The sequence below is a fragment of the Rattus norvegicus genome, chromosome 11 (genome assembly GCF_021556685.1).
Source record: "Rattus norvegicus strain SHRSP/BbbUtx chromosome 11, alternate assembly SHRSP_T2T, whole genome shotgun sequence".
Lineage (NCBI taxonomy): Eukaryota > Metazoa > Chordata > Mammalia > Rodentia > Muridae > Rattus > Rattus norvegicus.
The window spans coordinates 21,941,717-21,955,958 of record NC_141544.1 but is presented as its reverse complement, the minus strand read 5'-3'; the positions used below and the strand labels follow the sequence as shown (position 1 = coordinate 21,955,958).

The window sequence follows — 14,242 nt, the reverse complement described above, 5'->3', positions numbered from 1 at the left end:
CAGGCATAGGCCTGTGAGATTTAAGAAGAAACACATACTCAGGTCATTTGTGTTAAAAGAATGCCATCCAGGCTTTACTGAGATCTCCTTATATACTAGAGACAAAAGCCAAAAACAAGAAAGCAGGTGAAAATCCCCAACCAGGAAAACAGGAGAACAGGAAAAATCAGTGTTGTGGAAAGTCCCAGCCCCAAAACACGGGCATAAACAATGGCTTAATAACAACAAGCTGAAAGGATCGTCAAGGGAGAAGGGTGCCATGGAAAGTCCCGGGCCCAAATCAGGGGCAGAGAGCAGCTACCAAGGGTATAAACAACTTCTTGCCATAGCAGGATAAAAGGCTCAGTGAGGGGGAAGGGAAAGACCCCAAGGCAGGGCCCAACGGTTACCCCCACAATAGATTTGCCAGTGTTGTACCAATGCACACACAGATTGCCTGACAGGTTGATTTGTAGTTCAGAGGGTTCAGTATTATATAAGACCATTGATGCCTTTCTAGCAGTCTGTATAACACCTTCCTTCATCATAAAATTTAAACATCTCTGGGGAAGTTTCTAGCTCATTTCTGCCTTGAGTTTTCTGCACTTTGTAACTAAGTTTGTGGTATCTCATCAGTTGGGTCTCATCAACTAGCTCTAGTTGGCAATTAAGAGAACTGTCAAGAGCCTTAACCACAAAGCCATTATTTTATGAAGTTATTGGGGAAAATAAAATGCAAGCATGTTTGCCTGTCTTATTATTTCATATCTGCCCTTACCTGCCTCTCTCCTTTGTCCTGACTCCAACTTGAAATTTTCTTTTCTTTTTTTTTAAAGGTATGATACTGGCGTTATTATTCAGTACCAGTGAGAATATTAAAGACAATGGTGAGTAAAAAAGTAAGAATGAGTCAATCTTTTACTTAATGTATGACTTAAACATGCATGTTTTATAGTTCCTTGAAATTATGCATATTTAATTTAAAATTTTACTTATTCACTTTACAAACTACTCACTGCCCTGCTCCTAATTGCCCCTCCCACAGTTCTTCCCCTCCCTTCCTTCTCCGCCTCTGAGTGGGTGATCTAAACATTGAATTCTCTGAGAGGTTAGGTACTTCCTTACCCACTGAAGCCAGAGAAGGCAGCCCAGATAGTAGAAAATACCCATATGCAGGCAGCAGCATTTGAGATCTCTACCTCTCCAATTCTTTGAGACCCACATGAAGACCAAGCTGCTTATCTGCTTGTGTACATGTGTGTAGGGAGGCATAGGTCCAGCCCATGTATGCTCTTTTGTTGGTGGTTCAGTTTTTGAGAGCACCAAGGATCCAGGTTAGTTGATTCTGGTGGTTTTCCTTTGGAATTCCTATTCCCCTTGGGGCTGCAATCCTTCTTCCTCTTCTTCTCTAAGAGTCCCCAAGTTCTATCAGCCATTTGGTAATGAGTGTCTGTATCTGTCTGAGTCAGTCGCTTGGTGAAGCTTCTCAGAGAACAGTTGTGCTAGGCTGATGTCTGTAAGCATAAGGGTATCATTAATAGAGTCAGAGATTGATGTTTGCCCCTGATATGGGTCTCCAGTTGGACAACTGACTGATTGGCTTTTCCTTCAGTCTCTGCACTATCTCCTGTGCTTGTATTTCTTGCAGACACAATGATTTTTGAGTTGAGTTTTGTGGTTTGATTGATATCTCTATCCCTCCTCTGGGACAAATTTCTTGTAAGAATAAAATTTATATTTTATGAAGGAAGGTATTCACCACTTCATGCTCTTTGGTTCTTTTGCTCTTCTTTTTAGAAAACTATTGTTGTTATTGTTGTTGTTGTTACTGTGGTTGTTGTTACTATTAAATTCTGCTGATCTAAGTGTATATAAGATTTCTTTATCTATGGAGGAGCATAGGCATTAGTTATCCAATGCCAAATACTTAAACCTAAAAACATAAATACATGTAACATTACACACTTAGCAGATTATGCTTAGAAATAGGTATCTATATACATATACATCGTACACAGATACACTTGCATATATACATGTAACAAACATTAAAGGGGGTGCTGGAGAGATGGCTCAGTGGTTATGAGCACTGACTAGGTAAGGAGAGTTTTGCATTTTACATTATCTTTGACAGTTGTTTCAATGTTTCCTATGGTATCTTATGCCCTTGAGATTCTCTCTTCTATCTCTTGTATTCTGTTGGTAATGCTTGAATCTATGACTCCTGATCTCTTTCCTAGGCTTTCTATCTCCAGGGTTGTCTCCTTTTGTGATTTCTTTATTGTTTCTATTTCCAGTTTTAAATCCTGGATGGCTGTTTATGTCCTTCTTAAAGTCCTCCATCGTCCTCATAAAATGTGATTTTAAATCCAAATCTTGCTTTTCTGGTGTGTTTGCATATCCAATATTTGCTTTGGTGGGAGAACTGGGCTCTGATGATGCCACGTAGTCTTGGTTTCTGCGCTTGCCTCTTGCCATCAGGTTGTCTCTAGTGCTAGCTTGTCTTTCTGTCTCCAAAGTGGCTTGACCCTCCTGAAGGCTGTGTGTTAGTATTCCTGTAGACCTGTTTTCTTTCAGCTGGATCTGGGTACAGAGAGCTATGGGACTGGGTCAGTTCCGGGTGTAGGCAGAAACCAGAAGGGTCCTATCCCAGACTGCTCCTGGGTTTGTGTATCCAGAGGGCACTAGGCAGGTTCCCACTGGGCCAGGAATGTGAACAGATATAGTTCAGCTCTGGGCGAAGGCATTAACCAGTGATGCATTTTCTAATATCAAGCTTTCTAATTAAGAGTCTATATAAATTCTTGGAGAAGTTTTTCACCTATCAGATAACGAAAACAAATCATTTTATTTGGAATAGTGATGTCATTAATGTATCTATCTTTTGACAAATAGATACTGCATTGCTAACTCTTTTAAACATGACAGGGAGCCAAGCAGCCTCTCCTTTTCTCTGGTTGCTTCCAGGTAGTGAGAGAACATGAGTAAACGGATAATTCCAACTATGAGCATGGGGCTGGGAGTCATCAATGTTCTACGGATGCCTGTCAAAAGCAGGACAAATCCACCCTGGATAGACTTGCATGGAAGAGAATGCAAATAGCTGGTAAGACAAAGTTTAAAGAATGAAAGAGTTGATAAATGAAAGAATTAGAAAAATGAAAAGAGCTCAGCAAGGGATTAGTTTAAACTCGTGAACACATAGGAGCAACCATTTGATGTTCTAGTCATGAGAGATTAGAGCATGAGATTCAATATATTTAAAGTGGAAAATGAAGAGAGGGGAAGCATAGTCAATGAAGTCTATGTCCCAGTTCATACAATCTGAAAACAACAGAAGCCAACATTTCTCTACTACCTCAAGATGTTGAATGCTGCCTGCTGCCCTCATTGAGGAGTATTGTTCAGTTAATCCACCAATTCAAATGCAATTGACTTCCAGAAATCTGCTGTTCCCATATCTACAAGAACTGTTTTGGTAGCTACCCAGGTAGCCTTTAATTTAGCCATACCGGCACATAGTAATACATAGTTAAATCCCCTCCAGGTCTTTCCTAAGGTTAACTTATTTTCTTTACACTGAATTATATTCTATTATGTGAAAAGGCTGTATTCTATTTATTTCCCTAGTGAAGGACATAGTCTTGTTTGCAGTTTGAATTAAGAATAAAGCTGCTATAAACAGTCATGGACACGTTTTTGTGTAAATATAAATTTTCAATTCATTTTGTGTAAATACCACAAAGTAAAATTTTTGAGGTATTGAGCAAAAGGTGTATTTATTTTTCTAAGAAACTACCAAATCGTCTTTCAAAATGGATGTGCCGTTTTTCACATTTTTCAATAAAGAAGAGTTTTATTTCACATTCTCATCTATAATTTATGCTGCTTAGGTTTTGGATTTTATATATTATGATAGGTATACAGTAGTAGCTCATGTTTTAATTGTATTTCCTAATACAATGAATGACAATAAAAATGGCATGATATATTATCTTCTTACTGGCCATCTGGGTCTCCTTTAGTGAAATATGTCTCTTTAGATATTTTGCACAACTTTAAATTGAGCTGTTCACAGTCTTACCATTGGTGTGTAATAATTATTTATATAGTCAATTGGAAATCATTAATCAGCTGAATCTCTCATAAATACTCTCCAAATTTATGGCTTATTTGCCTTCTAGCTCTGTAATACATCTCTGAAGAAGATTTAATGCTCTTTAAAGTACACCCTCTTCCTCCCTTTCTCCTCTTTTTAGATGATACTTATGCATTTTAAGTAGGATTTTAGGTAAATATGCAATAATAACAAAATATAGTTTACCATATTACTTAGTAATATTATCTTTTAACCAGAAAATAAGATAGAGTAAACCTGTAATGCTGCTTGGGCAAATGTCATGATAGTTAGGTCTCAGAACTAAAGAAAACCGAAGGAAAAGATTTTTTGTAGAATTATGTCTGGGTAATTTATATTTATTTACCTAATCACCTAACAAAATATATATTGTTAGCCTACAAGTTTGAGTAATTAAAATATAACCGCTCTAGACACCCATGTCTTGTTTGTGTGTGTGTGTGTGTGTGTGTGTGTGTGTGTGTTCAGGTTATAAGTTTTTAAATTACTGAACGCAAAGGTGAGAAAATGTTGTAAGAAAGGAAACAACAGATATTTTGACAAATAGCCATTATTTTCCTCAACCTATGTAGAGCGACATGACATGTGTATAAACTGCCGAGTGAAGGAGCCTGAGTCCCCATAAATCAAGCAGCAGTTTAGAAACAGAGCACTACAGACATTAGAAAACGACTTCTGCAACTACTCAGAGGGTGTTGTTTTTCAAAGCATTTGTGAAAACTCTTAGAAACATTGCTTTTATTATGTATTTTAGCAACTGACCAACTATATCCTCAGGACAGATTTATATGCATAGAATGGTTCCATGGATAGCTCTCTTTTCCTTAAATTTGTTAACTACCATGTGATTTGGTCATAGAAGTTTTAGTATTGAATCTTGACATATTTCTTTCTTATTTTTTTGTAAAAACGGTTTGCAATTAAAAGATAGTTTGAAACAACATCTTTAAAGAATTTTCAAGCTTCTCAATGGAAAATTTTCACCCGATGACCATTTAGAGTTTTTAAATCTGATCATCTGTTTATAGTCAAGTTTTGACATTACCAAAGGAATTAAAATTGAGCTACTATTTCAAACACAGCTTGGTCCTCTAGTCTTCGGCATCTGAAAAGCATGTTCCATGCAATGTATGCTACTTGTGGAAATCAGTAACTTTTTCAACGGCAATTCATTAACAGTTTAAGTAGCTTAGAATAATTTTGATTTAGGTATTTTAAATCTCATAGATTTTATTTTAATATATAAATGGTGCCTTACTTGTCTATGCTCTCTCGTTATAATTTTTCCACCTATTTCACCAAAAATTGTTAGGTTTGGTCACCTGGTGAAATATATCTTAAATATGCCATTAAAGTACATTTGAGAGACTTTAATGGTAAAAGAGTAATTTTTCTAATCAAGGAAATATTAAATTATTGTGATCTATTCAGATTAGCAAGATAAGAAGCATTCCTTCGGTCTTGAGAATGTCTTCTCCTTTTTGTGACTATATATCTATATCTATATTATTTCCATATATATTTGCATATATATATATATATAGTGGGTGTTAAGCATTTTCCTTAATTGTTTTCTACCTTAATTTTTGAGACACAGTTTCTAACTAAACCTGGAACTTACTAATTTATCAAGGATGGTTGTCCAATAGTCTTTAAGAGTCCACTTGTCTCTCTCCTTATGTTGTTTCAGACAAACACTGCTTCATTTGGCTTTTTATATGTGTTCTGGGAATTGAATAACATAGGAACTCATGATTATATAGTGAGCAATTTTCTGAACTTTTCTTTAGTACTGAACATACAATTTTACATGGAAAAAATCACTCTTTGGTGGATTGGACAACTAAGGAGTGATCTGTTTTAAAATATCAACTCATGATACCTAAATAATATATAACTCACTAGCAAATTAGACAGAATTAGAGAACTTAAAAGTAACTCAAACAAAAAAGAAATTCAAACTATTCCAATTAATGAGAACACATTTAAGCCTCCTTGAACAGTGTTACGTGTTTTTGTTCTTTATTAGTAGTGAGAAATCTATTTATTATTTTTCTTATGTAATGTTGCAACAGAAACTGAACTAGGTAGTCGTGTGAATACAGAGCATTCATTCTTAACAACAATATCACTTGATATCTTTCATGTAGGTTGGGCAAAATGCAGGAGAATTACCCCAAGTATATATTATACTATGTAACATAGTTCTTATTTCTAGTGATGTTTAGCATTGAACCATTTTTTAAGGTTTTACTAATTATGACATTTTTTTTTGGTTCTTTTTTTCGGAGCTGGGGACCGAACCCAGGGCCTTGTGCTTCCTAGGTAAGCGCTCTACCACTGAGCTAAATCCCCAGCCCCTAATTATGACATTTTTAATGCTTCATGTAAGGCCACAGAATTTCTAATTCCAAATAAGAAATTTAAGTAAGTCAGGCGCTAATAAAACTTCAGCAGCTTACAATTTTCTAGGAATCATAAATGTCTTTGGTCTCATTAATTGGAATGGTTTATATACGTCTCTTCTTAGGGTTATTTTTGATATTTTTATTGAAAATAGATTCTTCTCTCATATAATACATTCCAAACACAGTTTTCCCTCCCTCTAGTTCTTCCAGTTCCTCCCCGCCCCTTCCTTCTCCCCATATCTGCTCTCAGGTCATTTGCTTTTCAGAGAAAACAGGCCTCCAAGAGATAGTTTTGGGTTATTTTAAAATTCATTATGTCACTGCTTCTGTTTTCCAGAAACAATTCATAATGACCATGCAATACTGCATACTGTTGTGTATGCCTAGGTCTTGGATGGTGATTTTGATTGGATTAGAAGACAACATCAGCTAGATTCTGTTTGGGGGATTTTGGAATTGGTAGTTGCATAATAATTTCCTCGTTAGGGTGTGAAGCATTTAATATGATAACTGGATTTTGTGAAATGGCCATAATATTCAATATAGAAAACAATAGAACAATAGTGAAAGACATGATATTTTAGATGATTTTTATTATTTTATTTTTTTCATACAATGCATTTTTCCTTGCCCTAACAATTTTCAAATCTTTCCCACCCTCAGACCCAACCAACTTCATACTTTCTCCCTCTCTGTCAAACAAAACCCCAAATAACATTAAAAGAAAAAGCAGCAAAAAAAGCAAAGCAAAGCAAACCAATCCAGAAACTTTAATACAAAGACATAAAAACACAGTCTATTTTCTATTGACTAATAGTCCATGGATTTTGGGCCTGTCCTGGAGTGTGTTTGATGTTTTTTTTTTTTTTTTTTTCATTTTAGATACTTTCTGGGCTGGAGAGATCACTCAGGGGTTAAGAGCATTGACTGATCTTCTAGAGGTCCTGAGTTCAAATCCCAGCAACCACATGGTGACTCATAACCATGTATAATGGGATCTGGGCCCTCTTCTAGTGTGCTGAAGATAGCTACAGTGTACTCATGTAAACAAAGTAAATTAACTTTTTTTTGGTTCTTTTTTTCGGAGCTGGGGACCGAACCCAGGACCTTGCACTTCCTAGGCAAGCGCTCTACCACTGAGCTAAATCCTCAACCCCCGTAAATTAATATTTTAAAAAATTACATTTACATATTCTAAATTCTAAAAGGCTTCTCTTTTAAAGTCTATAAAATTCTTCTTATTTTCCTCCTTCTCCTCCTTCTACTGGTCCTCCTTTTCTTCCTCCTCCTTTTCCTGATCCTCCTCCTTTTCCTCCTTCTTCTCTTCTTGTTTTCTTTATACTGCTTATATGGTACACATATCACTAAATAATAAAATTCATTAGTGAGAGAATCAATGGAGATATTATGTATATGACAGGATGTTATCCCGGGGCTCTCAGTCTGCATTCATCCTCTTACTCCCACTGATAAGGTAATTTTTATTGAAAGAATAAACACACTAAAAGCATACTATAGAATATAGGCAGAGTGCATTTCAGTGTAGAACCAAGGAGCATACACTTTCTGGGGGCAAGGCAAGGCAAGCTGTGAGGAGAGTGTTGGGATAATCTCTTGTACACTGTGGAAAGTTTCTCCTAAGCATCAGCTGTCTATTTTGTAAACTTCTTCTTTATTCCCTTTTGGTTGGTTTAGTAAAGAGCTGAATGGCTTCTAGCAAGGCAGGAGAATAGAGGTGGGACTTTCAAGCAGAGATAGGAACTCTGTGAAAGAGTCAGAGGCTGGAGATTTGCTAGACAGATACGGAGAAGAAACGGTTGCTGCTACTGAAGAAAGGTAATGAGTCATGTGCTGTGGTGGGACAGAGCTAGATGGTCCAGGTTATTTTGATGAGCAAGGTGAGAATTACCCAAACTAAGGCTAAGCTTTCATAATTATTAAAATGTCTCCATGTCATTATTTAGGCTGCTGGCGGTTTGAGACTACCTAGCAGTACGACACATTTACACAGGCCGCACCGTTTCTAAGTTTACGAGAACAAACAGCTTTGGTCCTGCCCAGGTGAAGGACAGGCCTGTTTGGAGTAACAATTTTAGGAGCAAGCTGAGTGGTGCCCAGCACAGACTGTATGCCTTTGCTCTTTCCCAGAAAGCCTCTTGTGTTACCTCACATATGAAAAAGTCTAGAGCCATATTTAGACAGCTGCACGCCAATGGCCACACCAGCAGCCCAGGACATCCTGACGATCTCTTGCCGTAACTGGACAAGTGACTGAGTATTCTTTCTTCTCTCCCATAACTAACATCCTGCTGGGCCAAGGGTTCATCTTCACAGTAATTGATTATGAAGGACATGTGTGCCTCCAATGTCCTCCAAACTTGCTAATATCTAAGAGCTACCTAATAGCATGCACTCAGTATACTTAAGTAAATCTGCTATTCAAAAGTTAGTGTGCTTTTAAGTTTCAGATCTAGAGGTTACCCTTTCTTTGACTTTGTCCTCAAACTCTCAAAGACTTTAACCACATAGGCACTTTTCCTAATGATGTTTAGGAAACTTTTCAAATCTGAGATTACATGAAATCGTTTACCTTATTTAACAAGGTGAAATATTGAGGAATTATCTTCTAAGAAACAAGTCATAAGTCATAGTTACATCTAATGAGCTATTATTGAATTTGTACAGACAAATCAAAGACCTTATCTTTTACAGCTCGAAGTGCTGATCTGGTCTGCTATGGTAGCTCGCCATTGATATCTTAATCTTATTGACAAAAATGTAAAAGCAAAGAATCATTTCAGCTCTGCATTGAAGCCGTGGAATGGCTACCATTTGAAAGGTCTAGGCTCTGCAACTCTATGTATTCTTTTCTTTACACTGGTCCATTTTTAATGGTTTTCTTTTTAATTTCTTCAAAATCTTCCTTATCTCTCTTTGGATGAGTCATTCCATTGTATAATGCACTTACTGATGAGTTTTTGTTTTGAATTTTTACCAAATAGAGAAGATTGGTTTGGGTCTGTTTGATCAATTCTGTCAAGTAGGATTAGCCTTTAATTGTAGTGTGGATTAAGGCAGGTATAACAGGTCCTGTGATTTCATAGAGCAATGGCATCCTTGAGATGGAGCAAAAGCTTCAGAATGAAAACTGACACATGCCATCAGTAGTGACACACTGAAGATTCGGATTACTTCTGTGTGGCTTCTGAAAGCTAAGACACTTCTTTCAATCTTTAGAGTCTTAAAGTCTCTCCAGGTTCTGCTCACTAGACAATAGTAGTATTATTTTTGTTCAGCGAGGTCAGAAGAAAAGCAGTGTTTCCTTTGTTTATTGTTTGTTTTGTTTTTTGTCTTTGTTGTAGCTGTTTTTGTATGCTCCAGTCACACGCTGTCCTTTTAATTTTAGGTGAGAATGCATGGGGAAAAGCAAAAAAGGAAATTCTGGGAGCTCACAATTTAATGAGTGGAATATAGTGGCCTCTGACAAGGGTCAACGGTGACAAGTCTGAGGTTGCAACAAGTGGAAAGAGTAATGTTAGAACAGGACTGTAGAAGGCTGATGGATCTGACTCAGGTGGTTTATTAGCTTCTAATATTTGAAGGAAGTATTTGCTTGTGTAGAGTATTTGGAGTAAGACAATGTGTATCTGTAGAAAATCAGAGGCACTCATAAGATTTAAATGGGACATGATGCTGATAAGAGAAGAAGGGGTCTGGAAAAGATGAACAGAATCGCATAGAACAACATTATAGAAGATAGCTCTTAAGCAGAGGACATTAGAAGTGTAACGCCGAGACATAGCTACATAAGATAATTGGTAAACTAAACATTCTTAAGGGCACAGGAGGGAACATTAAACAATATACTGTTGTCATAGTAAAGGTAAACATATATCACACTTAGAATCTATCAAGCTCTACTCTTTACATTTGCTGTATATTAATCATGATAAATGATTAATCATGAAGAATAACTCAGATGAGTATTAACATAATTTGTGGAGCTTTTTGGCCACATACCACAGGACTCATGCTTCATGAGTTAGTTCACGTATAGCTGAGTCTGTCCCATGACAGACTGGTCATTCAGAGCCCTTGCTATAATTTTCTTTTACACCACCTTTACGTATTTGCTCGTATATGTCAAATATCTTTTATGTAACCTTTAAGTAACTGTTGTGATTCTCATTTAAAGAGGGAAAATATTGAATCTAACTTTATTATATATGTTATATATATATGTATATTATACACACATATAATTATGTTTGTTTTACCACAATTTATTTTAAAGTTATTTCTATTTTATTTTTTATCTACCCATTTACTCAGTTAATAGTATAGCACAGAACATTCATTTCATAAAATCTAAGAATTTTTCCATCTCTACTAATGGATGTTAATGTGCAACCTTAAATAACTTCATGTGATTTTTAATTGCTTGCTCTATTCTTGGTTTCATTATATAATTCTTTTTTTTTCTTGTCAAACACCTCAAATTTTACTCATTTTACAAAAAAACTAGATGACACACAGCTACAGAAAAAAAAAAAAAAACCCACAGAGCTTAGCCTATATCCTTTAAAGTCAGAATGGTCACATGGAAAGTCATCATGGATTCTTTTGTTTACTATAAAAGTTAAAGTCAAAAGTACACAGTAGGATTTGAACTGTTTTCTTCTTTCTAGAGATGTGACACACATGCTTTCTGGTTGGTGGCAGTCCACCAAAAATGACAGATGACCAGAAAAGCTGTGTCTCCTCCAACCCCCCCACCAGGTTTAGCTGGATCAGGGTAGCATTAACTTAGCAGGAGAGATTGTACGAAAACAAACAGCAGAGTACCAGCCCCCAGTAAAAAACCCAGCTCACTGGCCTACAGAAGGACTCAGACAAACATGTGTGAGCAGAGCCAGCACACTGTGGTGACAGCACAGCAGACACACCTAGCATGCTGTCCTGACAGAGCTGTGGCCCATTTCTAGCACAGAGCCTGTTTGTACTGGAACCCAGCAAGGGGGCACCAATCAGAAAGCAGATTTGCACTCTCAAGACTCACAGCTAAAAAACACACAGCATATAACAATACTTTGATCTTTAAGTGGTTGACCATGGGCATTCCAAGATCATACTGGGTTAGCTGAGTTTTCATCTAAAAAAATATGTTTCTTGAAAACAATGCTTAGATAGTAGAGAACAGTGGGGCTACATCAAGACCAGTAGGATGCGGTGGTGAAAGGACTGCTAATGTAAGGTCTGGAGTTCATTTTCACTTGTGGGTAGAGGACAGCCCTCTCAGTGGATCCCAACGGCCAGTCTAGCTGTAATCCTAGGAGATTCAGAAACCAGGACAGGCAGCTTGGTCTCAAAGCCCCATTGAGGCTGAGGCCTGAAATGGACCCAGGTGAAAACAGTGGGAGAAAAAAGACTCATTAAAGCCTGTGGGATGAAGGTGTGGTTTCCACACTGTTGACACACTACATTACCATGTTGCTGGGAAAGAGCCCCCAGGCGAGAAGGCCAACACCCAGCCTGCTTCAGAGAAGCCACTCAGAAGCACCTGGGAGAGGCATCTGTATGGGGACTGGAGCGGGACCTGAGGGCTACTGACTGCAGGAAGGAGTTTCTGAACAAGAAAGAGACAGGAGGGTCAGTCATGTTTTCCAGGACTCATCAAAACTTCATATGAACGAAGGGCTGTTACAAAGTGGGTCTTTGCAGGATGCATCTGTCATCATTAGCCCATATTTCTCTGAGCCTGCTGGGCTGGTGACTTCATATAGGTCACACCAGTTGTATGACGGTGGGACCTGGTGCCGCAGGTTGTTCTGGGAAGCTGGCATAGAAGATGACTTACACAGAGAAGTCACGATCAAGCTGCTGCTTAAATCCAAGCCTCGGCCTTCCTTTTCTGCTCTGTAGTCCAGGAATATCTCCTTAAAAGCCAGAAAATCGTGAATGTGAGAATCATGTCAAAGATGTCGCCAGCCACTTCATCTTTACGGTGTTACAGTATGGTTGTGAAGGTCGCCATGTTGAAGCCTGGAATATGTTCCAGCAACTGCTCTTCAATGCACTTCTCTACCAGGGAAATATATTCATTAAAAATGGGAGTATAGGTGAGTTTATTCTCTTCCGTGTCTTCCAATTCCTGGTAGTACTTGTCCAAGAAGTTTCTCTGCAATACCTGGAACTCGTCATCCATAATGTCTTTTAAACATCCAACCACAGCATCAAATTCTGCCTAAGAGGCGGAGGAGGACAGTGTGAAGCGAAGTCACGGACCTGGGCCAGCAGCCCCGCGACCTCCTACTTCCGTGCAGCCTCAGAAGGCCGCACTAGTACCAGCCTGGTGATTGCCTGAGGGCCGGGCTGCAGCTCCTGGCTGGGCCCAGCACCCGCCAGCCTCTCATTATATAATTCTTAAAAGTCAGTTAGACAATATTTTTTACTACCTCCCTTTTATGTTAAGTACTTGACATTTCTCATGTTAATTACAAACAAACTTTTAGTTTTTCTTTCTAAGCCAAGTCTGATATTAGCAATTCCAAAAGGTGCTTTAGCTCACTGATACATCCACGCAGAGGTGGGGATCACAGCAACAAGGCAAAAAGATTTGGAGATGAAAGGGTATCCCAGATTTCCATTGCTACTTTCTCTTCAGGAGAACAGCAGTGATTCTATATATAAAACACCTACAGTCCGTTAAGGTGGTGACTGAGGGTTGGGTGCTTGTTAGTAATTAAGCGCAGCTCGAATAGAGAATTCATGAAAGGGCCCGTGAGGAGGGTGTCAAAAGCCACCTGAGATCATGGGGAGCAGCGAATCCAGGGGTCACCTGCAGTTCTCAATGTCATGCTGAAGAGTCTCCTGGCAGGAAAAGCTCAAGACAGAGATGAAGTTATGCCCTGTCCCTGGTCAGAAGATCCACAACAATTGTGAGCTCTTAGGACCTAAATGAGACAGTTAAGGGCTAAGATGTGCTTTTAATATGATGATGGCTTTTAATAACCCAGCAGGAGAGATGGGGAAGGCATAGTTAAGCTCAAATGGACAGAATAACAATGTATGAGATGGGGCAAGCATGAACACCGAAGCCGGACTGAGTTGAAAAAAAGTTCCGTTTCTGAACATATAAATTTTATTGACTGATATTCCTGATAGTTGAAATCCACTACACATTTAAAATTAATAATGGCTATTCAATTGCCACATTTCCTTTCAGAACTGACCCTCGCTTCTCTTTGTTTACTGGATTCAAAGAAGACACATGAAAGCAAAACATTTACATTTAAATTGTGCTCGTGCTGATTTTAGAGATAGTTTTCTTATACACATCATAATAGTCTGTCACAATAAATTCAGTGATTAAACCATCTGTGATTATTTCTTGACAGTTGGCTACAATGGAATTTATCTATGGACTTTTTCTTTTTTGTAATCCTATAAAATTCCTCCTTAATTTAAATAAAAATCTCAGAAAAGAAGGAATCCATAAAAGACTGAATCACAGACTACATTAAGTTTTAAAAAGCTATAACTAAGAGCACAGAGGTATTAAATAATAAAATATAACTTTGATCCACAGAGAATTGGTAAATAAAAAATGTGTATAAACTTCTTGTCCATAGAAGCCATTATAAAAGCTTAGAAGCACACCATGTTATTTAAATAAATCCAGAGAGACAAACATTTACTGGTGAGGTAATTTATTATT

At 37.7% G+C, this 14,242-nt stretch overlaps 1 pseudogene; it reads right to left on the bottom strand.

Annotated features, from left to right (window-relative positions):
- Positions 1–12,206: 12,206 nt before the first annotated feature.
- On the bottom strand, positions 12,207–12,782 carry Arl2-ps2 (ADP-ribosylation factor-like 2, pseudogene 2; annotated as a pseudogene).
- Positions 12,783–14,242: the final 1,460 nt, after the last annotated feature.